The sequence below is a fragment of the Jaculus jaculus genome, chromosome 1 (assembly GCF_020740685.1).
Source record: "Jaculus jaculus isolate mJacJac1 chromosome 1, mJacJac1.mat.Y.cur, whole genome shotgun sequence".
Lineage (NCBI taxonomy): Eukaryota > Metazoa > Chordata > Mammalia > Rodentia > Dipodidae > Jaculus > Jaculus jaculus.
The window spans coordinates 265,390,546-265,410,478 of NC_059102.1; the positions used below are offsets into that span (position 1 = coordinate 265,390,546).

The 19,933-nt window shown below is 40.1% G+C and overlaps 1 pseudogene; it reads right to left on the reverse strand.

Annotated features, from left to right (window-relative positions):
- Nucleotides 1–340: 340 nt before the first annotated feature.
- Nucleotides 341–19,933, reverse strand: part of LOC101614016 — a 61,573-nt pseudogene continuing 41,980 nt past the window's right edge.

Consider the following 19,933-nt stretch of genomic DNA (forward strand, 5'->3'; position numbering starts at 1 on the left):
TCAGATACATATGACACCTTGTACATCTGTCTTTACATGGGTAGTGGGGAAGTGAACCCATGTCATTGGATTTTACAGACAAGTGCCTTACCTACTAAGCCACATCTCCAGCCTTGTAGGAATGTTTTTAATTTTCAATCTTCCATCACACTTTTTCTTCTAATAAATATCACTGGTGAAATAATCCTAGTGAATACTATGCAAATCAAAAACTGACTCATCATACCCTTCTCATATATTAGCTTTCTTGATAAGATGTCAATAATAGGGATGCATTTCTAACACAAAACACTGACTTACATCAGTTTCTCATCAACCCATCAACGACATGTAATTATGGCTATATCGGCCATGTCCACTGGTTTGCAGGAGGCTCTTCCACCAGCAGCTCCCATAGTTTCAAATTGCAACATTTTTCTTGCCAGACTTAGTTCTTTCTCAGCCTGAAGAGTCACTTCTATATGGCCACCATGAAGGTGGCCTCCTAGTTTTTTAACATCTGATTCCACTCTAAACATACCAAGCCTCTCTTTTGTAAACTGTTTTGCATATTTCCTGTATGCTGCATTTGGGGGTGGGGGATTTGATCAAGAACATCGAGGATCTCTGTGTGCAATATTCTGAGTCTTTCATGTGGAGTGTTGCTTACTGCCCATCCCACCAGCCCAGTGGTCTTCTTCAGTGCTCCCACAATGGCAGTGCCACGCAGCCGGCCTCACCTTTGTGATTTCTATTTTATATACCTTAATTATCTTCTCACCACTGAAATGTTTTTTGTAAGAACTATGGACATACTTACTATAGATACATCATGTATTGGTACCATACTTTCCGTTGTCCCTGCCCCATTCAGCTGGGGGCCCTCCTCAGTGGGGTTGCTGGTATTCCCCATGGAGAATAATTAAATAAAACAAATCTTTAAGTATATGAAAGTATAGGAAGGTATATAACTTCTAAACAGCTAATAGAAAATATGGACAGCTAATAGAGCCAATTAAGACAAAATAAGGCACTATATCTTATGCCTAACATCCATAAAGATAAGAAGGTAAAATGTATATTTAAAAGACAGTTTGAGAAAACCATTTATAGGAAGTATGTCATGTATATACCTCATATGACATACATTCAAAGGAAGCATACAGAAATATATATTTGAGGCGGGATAGTGAGACAGGGACAATTATAGGGACCTGAGAAGGGAAAGGAGCCTCTCACCCAGCATTCTGCCTGAAACCTCTTGTCAGCTAAGAATCAAGAAGCACAGCACAATTAACCTTTGCTATGAAGGTCGATGACATAGAAATAATATTTCTTTCAGATATAAATATGCTCTGTTCAAATAGCAAGGAGCCAGGCTTAAGGACCTAGGACAGATCCTATTTCTGTTCTTCAAACATTTTCTGGGCATCTCAAAAAAGCACGTTAACTTTCTGATCTTATCACTTGTAATCCTGTCCTTAAACTTTTCACTGATGTACATTGGTGTTATTTCATCTGAACCAAGACTGGAATGTCTTCATGGACACATGAAAGAAAAACTTTAATCAAATATTGGTGACAACCAAATGTAGCATAAATGGCTGGCACTGAGTGGGTCTTGAATGCCTGATCAAAGAAGGGAATTCAACAGAAGTATCCTAGGTCAATTCAACACTTCTTGAATTTCACTTTTTTTCTTCTTTATGTTTTATGTATACAAATGAAACTTGGAACACTGCAAAACTATGGGATATCAAATCATTATTCCTGAAATTCACATTTAGGCTATATGTTATGTATGTGAGACTGTGTGGGTGTGTGCGTGTGTGTGTGTGTGTGTGTGTGTGTGTGTGTGTGTGTGTGTGTGTGTGTATGAATTTGATCTCTTCTAGTAGTGATATTTAGACAAAATATAATCAAGGAAACTGGGATATGCTGCCTAAAAATGAAATTTTCAGCTATAATACCATGTTACAATTAGATTTGTTTTATGAAAATGGAATACATGGTCTGAAATTCTCTATATTCAGGTATTTACATCACTATACCATATCTCAAAACTCTGAGGGGCTCATAAGATCTGCTATACCCACATGTACCAAGAACAAAAAGGTGATTAATTACAAAATGTGCTATCACATGCCTTCAGTAGGCCAGTAAAATTCCAAGATCAGGCAGAACCAGATTACCTCTATGCAACAAAAATAGAGACACTTTTCCATAGACCTGACGAATTTGTGGATGAATGTCATTCTTTATAAATTCTACTTGTTGTAGTTCAGGGACATGTACAAGCAATTCTGCATTGCTGCATTTTTAAATAAAAGGTGCAGTTTGTGGCAGCTTCACAAGTCATTAGTATGAAATTCATATTGCAGACTAGAAACAGCCCACTGACACTACTTGCTGTTGTAAGTCAGGAGCCAGAATGTAATAAGGGATTGTGCATAATATAACAATCTTATTACTTGCTTGATTGAGAGAATGTACGGATCAATAAGTAGAACTGTTCACTGTGATGATATTAGGAAAAGCACCCTCAAAGTAGATGAGAATCCAGCCCTCTTCTTAGGACACCTTACTGAGAATCTAAGAAAATCTACTAATACTAATCCTAGTTTTTCTGAAGGAAAGATTTTATTGGGCACTGATTTTGAATCTGTCCTAGACATTTGAGAAAGAAAAAAATGAAAATTTAATATTCAGCTGGGGGTTTTCAATAGTAGGAATAAAACTTAAACTGTACAAATGTCTATGGGAGAAAGTCACAAGCATCAAAGTAATAAAGTAATTCCAATTGACTGTGTCCAAAGCATTCTGAACACAAGAGATACACAACATCAGCTTCATATCACCACATAATAATATAGGAAGTTGTGGTGTCTTTCTGAGCATTGGGTTTTTTTTTTTCAGCTCTTTGGTGGGCAATAATTCAGCAGATAGAGTGCCAGACATTCACAGTCAGGGAAAGCTTCCACTGAATTAGTGGCCTCCTGATTCTTATGAATTTTGATGAGTTAAACATGCAGACAAAAGAATAAAGTTAAGAAAATTTTTATTATAGAGTATATAGAGACAGAGCTTATAGATCTCAAGAGAAGGGAGAATACTGCATTCCTGAAGAACAGGAGCAGGTTGGCTAGAAATGGGAACACCATCTAATGACCAGACCAGGGAATCTATCGGGGACTAATCTGAGTCGGCTCAACTGGTCAGTTCAGTCCCAACACCAAGTGTCTGGGTGCTTCCTGGCTCTTAAGAAAGGTGATAATCCCTTAAATTCCTTTCTCTTCTGGGAAGGAAGAAATAAAACCACAGGAGCCTATTCCCATTTTTTGGTGAGCTTTCCAGGGGAAAAGAGATAAAGAAAAAGTTTCTCTCATAGAGACCTAAGGACATTCCTTGATTTTATTTTCAGGTACCTGTCAGCACTAAACCATTGAAAGAATGAATAAAATTTCATTTTCTTCTATCTAGAATATTTTGGAGGAATAAGATCTTTATCAATATCCATGTAGCCAATAGTAACTTTTATAATTTCACAAAAATGTGATACTAGCACTCAATGAACGTGGTTTACATTAATACATTGTACTTTAGCAGTAATTAAGATGCTTATTATTTCTATAAAATATGGTACCTTCAAATCACTAAGTGTTTTATGGTACTTTTTTAAATTTTTTATTTATTTACTTATTTTATTATTAGTTTTCTATTCTGCAAGTACAGGCAGTTTGGTACCATTATTAGGCTCATCCATGACCTACCCCCTCCCCATTGGCCCCTCCTTGTTGAGGTATATGGGTCGTGCATTGTGGGCTTAGCCCACAGTTATTGGTACAGTAAATGTCTCTGTATATCATGACCCAATATGTGGCTCTGACATCTTTCCGCCCCCTCTTCCACAAATTTTCCCTGAGCCATGTTGGGTTCATTTTTGGTCTGCTTCAGTGCTGAGGTGTTGGGGGCCTCTGCGGCTCTGGCTCTCTGATTTGGTAGGCATTGATTTTTCTCTGTGTTGGTCTCCTTGCCCCTTGTGCTGGTATCCAGTTCATCAGGAAAACAGCACCCTTGCTTGTTTTGCCAATTTTCCTTAGTTCAGCCAGGGGCCCTTTTGAGGTATGATGGGGTGGCTCTCTCCTTAGGATCTGCATCTATCAGAAAAAGAGAAACAGATTCTCCAATGGAGAGTAAGTTAGCACCAGGTCAAATGAGATAACCCTTACTTTTTTTTATATAGAGAGTTTAATAAGTGTAGGCCCTCTTGTACCCCATGATTGATGGTAACTTGATTTTGGAGAGTGGGTTTATGTTTGGATATGGTTCTGACTTGTTTCCCAGTTCCAGCTATGGGTCTCGTACCACTGAGGGGATCAGTTAGCCAGATCAAGAGCAGTTGGTTCCTCACCATGGCTGTGTGCCACTATTGCATTTGTGTGGGCATCACACCAGGTTATTTGCTGCTAAGTAGGTTGGACCATGAGTTGCTTGGACAGATATTGGTCGTTTCCCCCAGTCGCCCATGTAGCACCTTCTGGCACTAGACATGCTGTCTGGGGACTGTCTCTCTCCTGGCTTCCAGCCATGCTGTTCCATTTTATGTGTCAGCTGCATATGGTGTCTTCAGCAATAGAGTCTTACCACTAATCTTTGTTGGGTCATCAAGTACTCTGACAGAAATCTGTCATTCTATTAGGACACCTTGTAGGTTTCTCTGATCAAAAGCTCATTGTGGGTGATAGCCCCATGCTGGTAGTGGGGGTTACAGGTCAGTGCCCCCTAAGAAAATGAGGGGAAAAGGTAACTAATATACAGGAATTAGAGAGGTGAGAGAGAGAGGGAAGGAGGGAGGGAAGATGTAGAGGATTTAGGTTAGACTTGATCCTACCCTCTCCAGTGTCTTGTGGTTCAGGTGTTTCCTGTAAGGGCCTGGTGAAGGTTCAGCCATTTGGTCTACCTTGTAAGAAGTAGAATTTTATGGTACCTTTGCTGTTTGGGTCTAGATTAGTGTACATTGCAAAGTACATTGGACTTTAACAGTAATTAAGATACTTATTATTTCTATAAAATATGGTACCTTCAAATCACTAAGTGTTTTATGGTACATTTTTAGTAGATCCTAAGTATACTATGTTCATAGGCTTAAAGAAGCTCAAAATGCCTAGGTTATATGGCTATATTTGTTACTTTTCTCATTGCTAGGACAAAAATACCTTAAAAATCAGCTGTGGAAGAACAGATAATTTTGGCTTAGAGTTTGAGGTAACAGTCCATGATGGCAAGGAAGGCATGATGCCAGGAGTGTGAGGTAATGGCTTCATGCAGTTCATAATGAAGCACAGTGATGAGGGCTTGTGCCTAGCTTACTCGTTTTACAGTCTAGGCTCCCCAGCACATAGCACGGTGTCACCTGCTGTTAAGCTAGATCTTCAGATGCCGAATAACCCACCCTAGGTGTGTCCTCACTCACATGCCAGGAGATTTGATTCCATGGTGACTGTACCTCGATCAAGTTGAAAGCTTTCCTTCCAAAAAGTCTGTAAAGAATTATCAGGTCATTATAGAGATTAGGTAAATCCAAAGTATATTTACAACAAATTAAGATCATCTGCTTTATTTAAGTTTTTGAACAAAATTATTTTGCTAACATTCTTTTAGTTCTCCCACAAGAACTTTCATCTTATTTACAAATAACATTGTAATAGACTGTTCACTTTGAGTCGTTTATATTAAAAAAGAGAAAACTCAAGAGTTCCCTGTATCATAAGCTAAAGGATATGGTGTATTTTTCCACAAAAGTCTACCTTGGTAACAAATACTATGGAAGTCAAAGTTTCACCATATTGAAAAAAAAAAAAAGAATAAAAGAAAGAAAGAAAACAAGCAAGCAAGCAAGCACTGGGGACCTGGGACTACAGATCAGTAGGTAAAATGCTTCCTGTGTAAGCACGAGGAAATGATCCAATGGCCAGTAAACACTCATCTATAAAATGTCATATATTAGGGTAAGACTTTGTAGCCCATTTTACTACATAAAAATAAGATTACCCAGCTTAAAAATGTTACTCTTTTAGGGATTATATCATCTATCAGGTTTATTTTTAGAAGGAAATTTAACATAACGACGTTTTGCAAGCATACAAAAGAAAACCCTTATGTTTGATACTAGTATAATAATCTTAAAAATGGAAATACAGGGCTGGAGAGATGGCTTAGTGGTTAAGCGCTTGCCTGTGAAGCCTAAGGACCCCGGTTCAAGGCTCGGTTCCCCAGGTCCCACGTTAGCCAGATGCACAAGGGGGTGCACGCATCTGGAGTTCGTTTGCAGAGCCTGGAAGCCCTGGCATGCCCATTCTTTCTCTCTCCCTCTATCTGTCTTTCTCTCTGCGTCTGTCACTCTCAAATAAATAAATAAATAAAAATTTTAAAAAAATAGAAATACATAGAAATGTGTTTCATGAGCCAGGGACATTCACAAGCCATCTACATCACAGTTACAGTCTTGCATGCCTGTTACCAGGACACGTAGATTCATAAACATGCCAAGTCATAAGAGACGTCAGGAAACACACCAATAACAGAAAATGAATTTATTTCAAGTTTGTCCTGAATAGGGAGAGAAAGATTCATAGTTTCTCAACACCTTTTCTGCAGCAGTGCAACAACCTTACCAAAGCACAGAAAAGCAAGCCAGAAATATGCAGATGTTAGTGTAGTAGAACTGAGGGAAATCTCTTCCTACAAGTAAAAGAGGCACCTCTGAAGACTTCAGTCCCCTTCCTTCCCCACATGTGATCACTGACCTCTGACGCTACTCTTTCTTCAAACCCGTTCTCCTCCATGCAGTGCATCATCTCACAGGCATCTCTTGGTGAACTAACTCTCTTAACTTCTCACTCAGAAAACGTAACAGTCTCCCTTTCTCTTATTAATGTCTCTTCTCCCAGATACTGACACCGTTTCCAGAATGACTGCCTAGTAACTGTATCCAACTCCAGAGTAATTGTCCCCAAATTTCCTTATAAGTTCATTTTTTAATGAGTTTTATGTATAAGGCAAAGAAACCACAAAAGGAATCCCTTGGAAGTGAGAAACGCTGGAGCTCTACATTCTGATCTCTGTGACAGAGCTGATGTTGCACGAAAGGAGGGAAAAGGTAGGAGAGCACAGAAAGTTGGGCGAGCAGGAGGGGAGGTGTGAAAGGAAAAAGAGGAGCCCCTCACAGCCACTGCTACCAACTGAATAGTGAGTTGGTAAAATACCTACCACCCTTCAACTACCTTGAGTAAAATGTACTTCCCATCATCCTTTCCTCCTGCCACATGGAAACTTAAGGACCATGCAGGTAAAATGTCTCCTGAGATAGAAAATATTTCCTCTAGCTCACCGCATCCAACAGAAATATAATGTCTAACAACAAAACACTTTTAACTTTATTTAAAAGGTGCATAGAAAGTAACAAACTTAATATGAAATTCGTTTTATTAATGTGTATTTCATTTAGTTCACTATATCAAGCTATTAGCAGCACATGCTAAGTTCTCAACTGATGGAGACTTATGAATTAACATCTCCTGGAGGAAGTGTATTGTTGGGGGCAGACTTATGGGTATTATAGCCAGTTTCCTCTTGCCAGTGTTTGGCACACTCTCCTGTTTCTGTTGTCCACCTTATGTGGGCCAGGGGGTGATGTCTACCCAACTCATGCCATGGTTTTTCCCTGCCATCATGGAGCCTCCCCTCGAGACTGTAAGCCAAAATAAACCTCTTTTCCACACAAGCTGCTCTTGGTTGGGTGATTTCTAGCAGCAATATGAACCTGGCTGCAACAGTAAAGTGGTACTGAGGAGTGGCATTGCTGATAGATACCTGACTATGTGATTTTGGCCTTTTGAATCTGATTTTCAAGAATGTTGAGGATTTGAAACCTTGACCAAAGAGACACCTTGTAGGGCTGTAAGTATAGCTTGATGGACTATTCTAGTCAGAGTTGAAAGACCTAGATGCAGTAAGAACTATGGACTATGATGTTTGGTTTATGAGGATGAGAAAGAGCTTTGCTTGAACTGTGCTAGAAGTAGTTTGTGTGAGAAGTTTGCAGTTATGCCCATGTCCTGAGAAATTATGCAGGGTTACTTTGTGTAGAAATGAACTAGTGTGAGCAGAGGGATATAGCACAGAAAAAAAAAAATCTTTGGGTGAACTGCTACCCATTCAACTGCAATTGAGAGATTACATTCTTTGAGATTGGACCAGCTGACTTGCACTGGGACCACAGGAAAAAAGTAGACTCTTTTAAAGGGTCTGAGTGCTCAAGGAGTGTCCTGGTCTTCGGAGTCTGCTTGATTCTCCCCTGGATTAACAAACTGGCACCCTACCTGGTATTTTGGAGACCCAGTGGAGATACTGGAATCATGAGATGGATGCTGGGGAAAGCTGTCAGCTCTGGATGAAGTTTTCCAAGACTGTAAATAGCCTAGCTAGAGGGGTGGAATTGGAACTCCAGAGACTTGTTAGGTGTTCTGAATGCTAAGTTCTCAGCTGATGGAGATTTGGGAATGAATGCCTCCTGAAGACATTATGTTGTTGGGGGTGGGCTTATAGGTTGCTGCAGCAAGGTTCGCAGCTTGTGGGAAAAAGAGGTTTATTTTGGTTTACAGGCTCTAGGGGAAGCTCCACAATGGCAGGGGAAAATGATGGCATGAGCAGAGGGTGGACATCACCCCCTGGCCAACATAAGGTGGACAATAGCAACAGGAGAATGTACCAAACACTGGCATGAGGAAACTGGCTATAACACCCATAAGCCCACCCCCTACAATACATTCCCTCCAGGAGGCATTAATTCCCAAATCTTCATCAGCCAGAAAGCCAAAATGAACCTCTTTTTTCCACAAGCTGCAATGTGAACCTGACTGCAAAACAGTATCATATATAAGGTGCTGATTTAGAGCATATAAAGCCAGTTGGAGGACACTGCACCAGCCCTCCAGGCTGTTGCCACCAAACTGCTGTTTATTTTTTCTTTCTTTCTTTCTCTCTTTCTTTTTTTTTTTTTTTTTCTTGAGGTAGATTCTCACTCCAGTCCAGGCTGACCTGGAATTCATTATGTAGCCTCAGGGTGACCTCAAACTCATGGTGATCCTTCTACCTCTGCTTCCTGAGTGCTGGGATTAAAGACATGTGCCACCATGCCCAGTCCGAACTGTTTCTTTAAAAGATCATTCCACGGTTCTCTCAAGCTATCTGCTTCAGGGTGGTGTTGCACATGATAAGACCAGTGAATTCCATGACCATGAGCCCACTGCTATGCATTCTTGGCTGTGAAGTGAGTTCCTTATTCAGAAGCAATGCTGTGTGGAACACCATGACAATGGATAAGACATTCTATAAGCCCATGGATGGTAGGTTTGGAATAAGCACTATGTGCAGAAAAAGCAAATGCATCCCCAGAAAAAGTGTCCATTCTAATTAGAACAAACCATTCTCCTTTCCATGATGGAAGTGTACAATGTAGCCAAATTGCCACCAAGTTGCTGGCTTGTCACCCCCAGGAAAGCTACCATATCAGGTGCTCAGAGTTGGTCTCTGCTGCCAGCAGATTTGGTACTCAGCCGCAGTTTGTAGCCAGTCAGCCTTACTTAGGGGAAGTCCATGTTGTTGGGCCCATGCAGAAGCTGCATCCCTACCACTATGGCCACTTTGTTCATGGGCCCATTGGGCATTGACAGGATTGGCTAAGGAAAGATGTTGACCACTATTCACTGATGGGATCAGCTTTTCTACTTGATGATTAAAGTCATGCACTGATGAGATCACCTTCTGATGAACATTAACATGGGACACAAGTATATTCACATCCTTTGCCCTTTTAGAAAAGTCTATCCATGTATACATTTCCCCAAATATCTTTCTCACCAATTTCCAGTTGTGCTCCTGCCAAGTCCTGGACCATCCAGCCAAATAATTGGCCACAGCCCATGAATTACTGTATCACTGCACGTCTGTCCATTTTTCCTTCCAAGCAAAATGCACAATCATGTGCACTACCCAAAGTTCTACCCATTGTGAACAATTCCCTGCACTACAGTCCTTCACAGCTGTCCCAGAAAGGAGCTGTAAAGCTGCAGCTGTCCACTTCTGAGAAGTGTGTGCATACATGCTGAACCATCTATAAGCCAGGATCTAGTCCTCTCTTCCTCAGTCATTTGATCATAGGGCACACCCCATGATACCATAGGTGCATGCTTGTAGATAGAAGGCACTATAATAGGAGTCAAAATGATAGGCATTTGGGCAATGAGGTGGTTTGATTCAGGTGCCCCCATAAAATTAGGTGTACTGGACATTAGGTTCCTCAGCTGATGGCAATTGGAAATTAATGCTTCCTATGATCCAGTGCACGTCAGCTGGCCCAGTCTCAAAGGTTGTAGTCTCTCAATTGCAGCTGAATGGGTAGCAGTTCACCCAAAGATTTTTTTTTTTTTCTGTGCCATATCCCTCTGCTCACACCAGTTTATTTCTATGCAAAGTAGCCCTGCATTTTGGAAAGATTTAGATGCCTTCTCCTCAAAGTATCATTCAAGTAGTTAAACATTCGTAGGATGAGAGTCATAAAGTCTAAGTTAAGGGAAAACTTTAGTGTAGGGTCAGGACAAAATGGAGAATACATCCCTGATACTGAAAACTTAAAACAAGGGTAGTCATGAGCCCTAGGGGTGTAACATCTGCTGCTGTCTAGCTAAATGTTTACGCTATGCTTATCAAACTGCCCAGTAAGCAATTCTCTTGATGTTCATACCCTTCTATTAATTATAATATTATTATATTATATTATATTATATATAAATATGATATTATTATAATATATAATAAAATAATTAATAATATATAAAAATAAATAATAAGATATAATTATAATTATGATATTATTATATTAATATTAATGCTACTGTCACTTTTGGTAGAGAATCTTCTCTTTTCAGATGGCAGTGACCTTGCGATGACTCAGAAGGCATCATGGTGCTGGAAAGAAGTCACTGGAGCGCTCAGTACTGTAATATCTCTATCACAACTTCCAAGGCTCAGGGTCTAATGCGGAAGAGGTAGCAGAAAGAATGTCAGAGTCAAAGGAAGTGTAGGACTCCTTATAACGTGCTCCCCCCAGACACAAAATGGCCTGGATATCCATGACCTCACAGTGCTCAACAGTACATACACAAGCCCATCATAATAGGAGGAAAAGATGATGACACCAAAATAAAAGAGAGAGACTGATTGATATGGGGAGGGGATATGATGGAGAATGGAGTTTCAAAGGGGAAAGTGGGGAGGGAGGGTATTACCATTGGATACTTTTTATAATTATGGAAGTTGTTAATAAAAATTTGAAAAAAAGAATGATTAAAAAATGTGCTTATTGCCAAGCGTGGTGGCATACACCTTTAATCCCAGTACTCAGGAGGCAGCGGTAGGAGGATTGCCATGAGTTTGAGGCCACCCTGAGACTCCATAGAGAATTTCAGGTCAGCCTGGGCTAGAGTGAGACCCTACCATGAAAAACCAAAAAAAAAAAAAAAAAAAATGTGCTTATAAGGTAGTTTGGTGGGCATAAAATATGCAATTAGCCAGACTTCAGGCATTACTCCCCTGTGGCTAATGAACACGCCACCATAGTCTTCTCATGAGGTTTTCTATACTATGCATGTATTCCCTCCAGTGTATTGGGCTCCAGTCCAATTTGAGAGTGAATGATTTTCCCTGTAATAGACATGCCCCTATGGCATCAATTAGCACATTTGACCTGCCTGGCCAATCTTAAGCAGGGTCCACTGATGTTTAAAACTGTTAATAAATTCTCTCTCCCACAACACTGCACACAGCATACATAGATCTTTCCAACTCTGACAGCTAGTCAACATGAAGGAGGCTTCCAGTTCAGCTCCAGCTTGCTTTCTCCATCTACTGTAGTCCAAGCATGTGGAGTCTTCAGGAATAGCATCTTACCATCTAGTTCTGGTTAACAACTAAGAGCACTGGCAATGCCCTGTAATCTTTAGGGAATATCAGAGAACTCCACAGCTAACAACTCACTGGAAGTATCCCACTACTGGCACTGAATGTTTTACTACTAACAATTTATGTCTTCTGGGTGCACTATTATCAATGAAGTAGGTTTCTATATGGCTTCTTCAGAACTTACAAATTTTTCTAAGCTTCCTCTCACCCTTCCACTTAGACCATCTCACCTCCAGTAATCTGTGCCTCTACTTATATTTCTACAATAAGTTCCCCTTAAGCCTTCTTTTCCCTCCCTTATAGCCCCTTTCTACCTTCCTGACCTATACTACTGATTTTTACTCCAACTCACATACAAATATAAACACTTGGGCTAGGATCCACGTATGAGAGAGAACATAGAACATTTGATTTTCTGGCCTTGGGTTACCTTACCGAGTACATATATTTTTCCACATCTATCCATGTCCATATCTACCCATCCACAAAATGTTTTAGAGAATATATTTAATAGATCTCAGACATGCCATTGTAGCATTTTTAAAGAAGTTCAGAATACCTATAAAGCTATATTAATTATCTTTAAATTTGCTAGGACAAAATACCCAGAAAACTTCAGTTAAGGGAGAATGGTTTATTTTGGCTTAGAGTTTGAAGTTACAGACCAGCATGGCAAGGAAAGCATGGCACCGGGAACTTGAGCCGACTTGTCACACACAGTCCACACTGAAGAATCAGAATCAATGAATGTCTGTGCCTAGCTCCCACATTTCCATGCAGTCTGGGATGCTCAGCCCACGGAATTGTCTCTCACACTCTGGTAAGGCCTTTCCACCTCAAATAACCTTCCCTACTCACTAATAGACATGTCCACAGACTTGTTTCCAGGGTGATCGTTAACCACAAGTTAACAATCAAGTTGCAAAAGTATAGATATCAGGGCTGGAGAGATGGCTTAGCAGTTAAGCGCTTGCCTGTGAAGCCTAAGAACCCCGGTTCAAGGCTCAGTTCCCCAGGTTCCACGTTAGCCAGATGCACAAGGGGGTGCACGCGTCTGGAGTTCGTTTGCAGTGGCTGGAAGCCCTGGCGCGCCCATTCTCTCTCTGTCCCTCTGTCTTTCTCTCTGTGTCTGTCACTCTCAAATAAATAAATAAAAATTTTTTTAAAAAAAGTATAGATATCAGGTTTGTGAACATATATTTAAATTCAACCTATATTTATGACAAATTAATATCATCAGTTTTATTTTTAAAATTTATAACAAATAGTTTACTATCGCTGTACAAATTCTTCAGAATTTTCCAGAGGTAATATTTAAAAGCACGAAATCATGAACAGTGAAGATCATAAAACTCAAATATACCATTGCAGGATCTTTATTTCAGTTAAGACAAACTGAGGTAAGACTTTGAGTAATGAGGTTTCCAAGGGCCATAGAGAGAGAAGGAAGAAAAGAAGGAAGAAAGGAAGGAAGGAAGGAAGGAAGGAAGGAAGGAAGGAAGGAAGGAAGGAAGGAAGGAAACAAGGGAGGGAGGGAAGGAGGGAGGAAAGAAAAAGAAAGGGGAAAAGAATGAAGAAAGGAGGAAAGAAGGAAGGTAGAAAAAAAGAAAGAAAAGTAAGAAAAAGACAGAGGGAAGAATAATGGTGATTAAAAAAATATGAAAACATGGGCTGGAGAGATGGCTTAATGATTAAGTGCTTGACTGTGAAGCCTAAGGACCCCGGTTCGAGGCTCAATTCCCCAGGACCCACGTTAGCCAGATGCACAAGGGGGCGCATGCATCTGGAGTTCGTTTGCAGTGGCTGGAAGCCCTGGTACACCAATTCTCTCTCTCTCTCCCCCCACCTCTCTCTCTCTCTCTCTGCCGCTCTCAAATAAATAAATAAAAATAAACAAAAAAATTTTAAAAAATATATGAAAACATAAGTGGATATTCAAGTATCAATGTACCCTGCAAGGTTAAAAAACAAGTATTTTAAATTGGACTGTACATGAATGATGATTTTAGAGAAGATTAACCTTAAAAGTTAAAAACATCTAGCAGAGGCAGGCAATACAGTAATTTTGGGGTTCCTCTGCCAGTGACAACATTCCAATCACTTGAGGGTTTTCACTCGAACTTTTCTTAATGAATTTGAAGAACAAAATCCACAGACCAGAGAGTAAGGTTCAGAAATATTTTTTCTGTAGCTTAAAATTGTAAGGAAAGAGAGAGCTTTGAGATGAGAGCTTTAAGGAAAGGAGGGAAGATAAAGCACTTGCCCAAAAAAGCAAGAGGACTGAGAAACCTACCTTGAGATTCGGTTTCAGGGTTTTTTTTTTGTTGTTTTGTTTTGTTTTTTATGAGCCCCATGGAAGGTTGATTTAGTCAGTCTAGTCCTGACATCAGATGTCTGGGTTCAGGACTTCTGGGGGCAATCTCAGAATCTTAGTTCTCAGAAGGAAAGGGAAGGACTCCCTCAAGGGGAGAGATAAGAAAAGGCCAAGTATCTTTCTGACATTTCTGACCTATACTAAAGCATAACGACCTAGATTTTCACTTATGGACCCAAGGAAAATTCCTGCATGTAGCCAAGAGAAAGCTTTCTACTTTGGAGTCCTGTTACCTAAGGTGCCTAGCAAGATTCTATGTCCTACACAGGTATGTTATCCTACTAGTTAAGGAAATTGTAGTGGCAGAGTAAGTTTGGTTAGATAGAGGCTTATCTTAATTACCTGGATGTGGCAAGGCTAGGAGAGAGTTTTCAATCACAATGTGTTATATGGAGATACCTTCCGGGATTGTCACCCATGTGCCATATAGCTGCGTAAGCTTCAAGAAGCTTGGATAATTTGTCCTGTACTTACTAGAAGTACAAAGTGATCAAGTTGGCCCCAAATAGCTTTCTAAACTCAGTTATAGATAATGATTAAACTGAAGTCTAACAATTGCAAAATCTGACTGTACGATAAATAGTGAGCTCTGTGCCAAAGAAAATCTGAACTTCCCTGTCACATAACCAAACAACCAAGTGACTTATTCATGTATTCAAAATGACAGGTGGCTCAAATGTTTCTCCTTTACAAATTAGTATCACAAGATGAAAACAAAACAAAATCTGGGCTTGTAGGGTTGACAGGAAACTCCCATATCATACAGCTGAACAAAGAAGGTATGTTTCACAAAGAAGACCAGAAAACAAAAAGTCCTTTTCTTTTCTTCACTAATTCATATATGTGCATTCTTATGTAATTGATACCTAGGAGTCAGGGAGCCAGGGAAAATTTTTCAGCAGCCAAGATTTCCCCTGGAATCTGTGTTACTGAGAACACGCTCTTCCAACCCCACAGTTCCTTGTGAGGTCTGTAAAATGAATTCACATAAGAACCACAGTAGAGAAGAAGACAGCAAGAGTATGATATTGAGTTAAGTGAAGTCCTCTCAAGAGGGAGCATGGGCAATGGCCAAAGTGACCAGTGTAGAGGCAACATACTCCATGGGTGGGAGTGGTCAGCAGTCATTGTGACCCTTGTGATAACCTATGTGTTTAGGTCAGGAGTATACTTTTTCTAGTTTCTAAATCAGACAGATTTGGGGCTGGAGAGATTGTTCGGTGGTTAAGGCACTTGCCTGCGAAGTGAGCAAAAACTAAGTTTGAGTCAATATACTGACATGGATGTAAATGAAAGATAAGTAGCTTACTAAGAATTTGTATTTGGGTTTTCTCCGTGGGTTTCTGAAGCACTGGATCTTTTCTTTCTTTCTCTCTATTACCATGTTCTTCTCCTGACTCTGCACCCTCTCAAGATCCCTGCTGCCCCATCTTCTTCTTTCGACTCTTGCCCTTCCCTGCTCACTGCTTTTTTCAGCTTCTACTTCTACCCGTCTTCTATGGAAAATTGTATTGTAGTAGGTGGGGGAGGATGCCAACAATCCCTGTATCCCCTTTTGATTCTAAGTTGTACCAGGCCACCATTGCTTCCTTTGTCCTAAACCTGAAGTTACAAGGGATATGTGGGAGGAAAGAAAAAAAAACTATACATGAGATTTTCACATCCTCTATTTGTATTTCTTCTTCATGTGGTCAATTTGAATGGAGAAAAATTCTATGCCCAAGCTCTAAGCTAACACACATGCATGGTCAACTTAATCATAGGTACCTACTCTTCTCTTTATTGATCTGGGTCTTGTTCAGAGAATCAAGTGTGTTTAATAAAAGGTCCCTTAGCTGTGAACAAAAATATCTGTTCCTATTTGCAAATTGTATAAATATCTCCAAAATCTGTGAGTAAATTCCAGGCTTAACCCCTGCATTAATCACAAACCCTCTGCAATGGTCTGAATTCTTTACTCACTCCTTACCTCCCATCCCTTGGCCAACTGTATGAGTGACATTAGTCCTTCATATATCAAAACTCCTCTCATCAAATAAGAAACAAAAGTTTGGATCCAGATGAAAGTCAGATTGTTGCAGTCCGGTTCGCCTTGCTGGTAGAAATCACCCAACCAAGAGCAGTTTCTGGGAAAAAGAGATTTATTTTGGCTTACAGGCTCAAGGGGAAGCTCCACGATGGCAGGGGGAAACGATGGCATGAGCAGAGGATGGACATCATCCCCTGGCCAACATATAGTGGACCACAGCAACAGGAGGGTGTGCCAAACACTGGCAAGGGGAAACTGGCTCTAATACCCATAAGCCTGCCCCCAACAATACACTCCCTCCAGGAGGCGTTAATTCCCAAATCTCCATCAGCTGGGAACCTAGCATTCACAACACCTAAGTTTATGGGGGACACCTGAATCAAACCACCACACAGATCTTCAACACCTGTGTTCAAACTCCACCTGACATCCCCTGAGCCTCCTATAAAAGTGTTTGGCTAATAATCATTGGGTGATGGATAAAGATTTATCTATTCCTTTTCAACCAAGACCTACACAAATACAGAAATCATTCTATGTGAGTCAGTCTTTGGAGTAAAGATAATAATAAAAATATTTTATATGAATTTTTATAATAGCCAGGTGTGGTGGTGCACGACTTTAATCACAGCACTTGGGAGGCAGAGGTAGGAGGATTGCCTTATGTTCGAGGCCACCATGAGATTACATAGTGAATTCCAGGTCAGCCTGGGCTAGAGTGAAACCCTACCTCGAAAAACAAAAACAACAAAAAAAGAATTTTTATAAGGAAAAAAAATCAAAGTGTGGGGCTTGGAAGATAACTTAGCAGTTAAGGCACTTGCCTGTGAAGCCTAAGGACGCAGGTTCAATTCCCAAGTGACCATGTAAGGCCAGTTGCACAGGGTGGCACATATGTCTGGAGTTCATCTGCAGTGACTTGAGGCCCTGGTGTGCCCAATTTCTCTCTCTCTCTTTCAAATAAATAAATAAGTAAAATATCTTAAAGAACAAGGTGTGAATATATTATGGGGATTAAACTGGAAAATAAATTTTTTGTTGGAGAGAGAAGGATGAGAAAGGAAAAACATGATGTATAAATATATACATGTATACAAATGTTAAAATAGGGTTATAAGATTACAAAATAATATGGCTGAGACATAAATACACAAAATGTACACGTGAAAGAAAACATTCATAATTCATATTTGTGAAAACTGTTTTACTGTGTTTTGTGATTTATTTGGTACAATAATGTTGGGCCTTGAGAGGCCGGGAGGTGAGGCCTAGTGGAACTTCCTGAGCCTAACTGCCTCCGCCCAGCTATGACTCAGCAGGGGGCCAAATGGCCCTGGCCTGTCACTTCCGCACAGGAAGTTAGAGTCCCCGCTTGTGGGCGCTTAGAAACAATCATCTCAGAGGTCTGCTATTGGCCCTTACATCTCACCCCACCCTAAAGTCTCCACCTTCGTTCTCAACATTATATAAACACCCGCCTGTAACAATAAAGTGAGTTCCCGACTCAGTGTGGTTTTTCTCTGGTGGCCAGGAGAGGTTTCTGGGTTGGCCAATGCTCATCATCCCCTCAACCCCTAGGGAGGAACCAGTTCCCTCAGCACTACCTGTGCGGGAAGGAGCCCAACACAATAATAGTCAAGTATTCTAAAGACTATCCATCCTTCAATTTGAATTTATATGATTTGTTTTACTGATTACACTAACTAGGTTTTGGGGGAGGAGTGAAAATGACCACCATTCTCATGATATCCAAAATACAAAACAGTGACATAATATTGCAGTGAAATTAACATTGGCCATTTGGTTAAGATGGGTTTTACTCTATTTCTTCATGAGAAAATCATAATTTTCGCATTGCATATTGTGTTACTTATGATTTACTTTTTGAAGTTAGAAAGCTGAATTAAGAGTGTTGTTTATAGCTTTTGGAATATTCATTGCTGTTTGGTTGACTCTGGTTGCAGCAGTTTTTGTTAGGAAAAAATTTAAGAGAAATTAATTATATTAATCTTTTTATATGTACTTAATTGCATATTTCTACATCTTAGCTTCTCTATGTAATCAATCATTATCTCATACTGATGTTTCCAATTATAATTGTTTGACTTAGTCTTCATGCTAGGCTGCCTCAACTGTTGATTATTTGTACCTTTGTGGCAATTAAAAATCCCACTCCTGGGCTGGAGAGATGGGTTAGTGGTTAAGCGCTTGCCTGTGAAGCCTAAGGACCCTGGTTCGAGGCTCGATTCCCCAGGACCCACGTTAGCCAGATGCACTAGGGGGCGCATGCGTCTGGAGTTCGTTTGCAGTGGCTGGAAGCCCTGGCGCGCCCATTCTCTCCCTCTCTCTCTCCCCGCCCCCTCTGTCACTCTCAAATAAATAAACAAAAAAGAATTTTAAAAAACTCCCACTCCTATTTATATATCTCTAATCACATATTTGTTCTATGCCACCACATATGTAGTTTGAGAACTATCAACACATGTCTCAGTGTAAACAAAAATTTAAAATCCAAAATGGCAGTATCACACTCAGTTTTTCATTTAAACTAGTGAGCTCACTTAAAAGCATTTGCCATGTTGTGCATCTGGCTTGCATGGGTCCTGGGGAGTCAAACCTAGGTCTTTTGGCTTTGCATGCAAATGCCTTAACCACTAAACCATCTCTCCAGCCTTTTTTCACATTAAAAAATAAATAAATAAACAAAGTTTGGGTGTGGAGAGTTGACCTGAAACTCTCATATCATAAAGGTAAATAACAAAGGTATTTTCACAAAGAGAACAGGGGAAATATTCTCAAAAGATTTTTTCCTTTGCTAATTTGTAATTATCCATTCATATATAACTGATACCCAAGGGTCAGAGAACCAAGGAAAAATTTCCAGCAGCTGAGAATTCCTCTGGAATATGTTATTGAAGACTTGCTCTTCTCTCCCCTTGGATCCCAGTTCCTTGTGATGTCTGTAGAATGAATCATATGAGAGCCTCAGAATAGTAGAAGACAGCAAGAGTGTAATATTCAATGATGTGAAGTACTTTCAAGAGTAGGTATGAACAATGGCCAAAGTGACCAGTGTGGAGAAAACATACTCTAGGGGTGAGAGTGGACAATAATCAAAGTGAATCTTGTACTAATCTATGTGGTTAGGTCAGTTGAATACTATCTTTTAGTTTCTGAATCAGATTTTCTATAAGATATTTATTTTCTTGTCCAAATGATCAACAGGTCCATTTGTATTCACTTTTCTTTTCAATATGTATTCATGCTTTAAAATTGGTACCATCCTTTCCCTCCTCCCTGCCCTTTTCAGAAGCGTCTCTCTTCGGTGGGGGTGCAAGTTATCCAGATGGCTATTGTGGGCGTGTATTGTGGGAGCAGCAATCAGTTACTGGGGAGAAGCAATGTCCCAACTTGTTGCTCTAACAATCTTGCCACCCCTTCTTCCACAAAATTCCATACCATTAGTTTTATTTGATTCTCATCTTCCCTATTTAAAGGGACAAAAGAAAGATAGCTTCTTTTAAATGGTT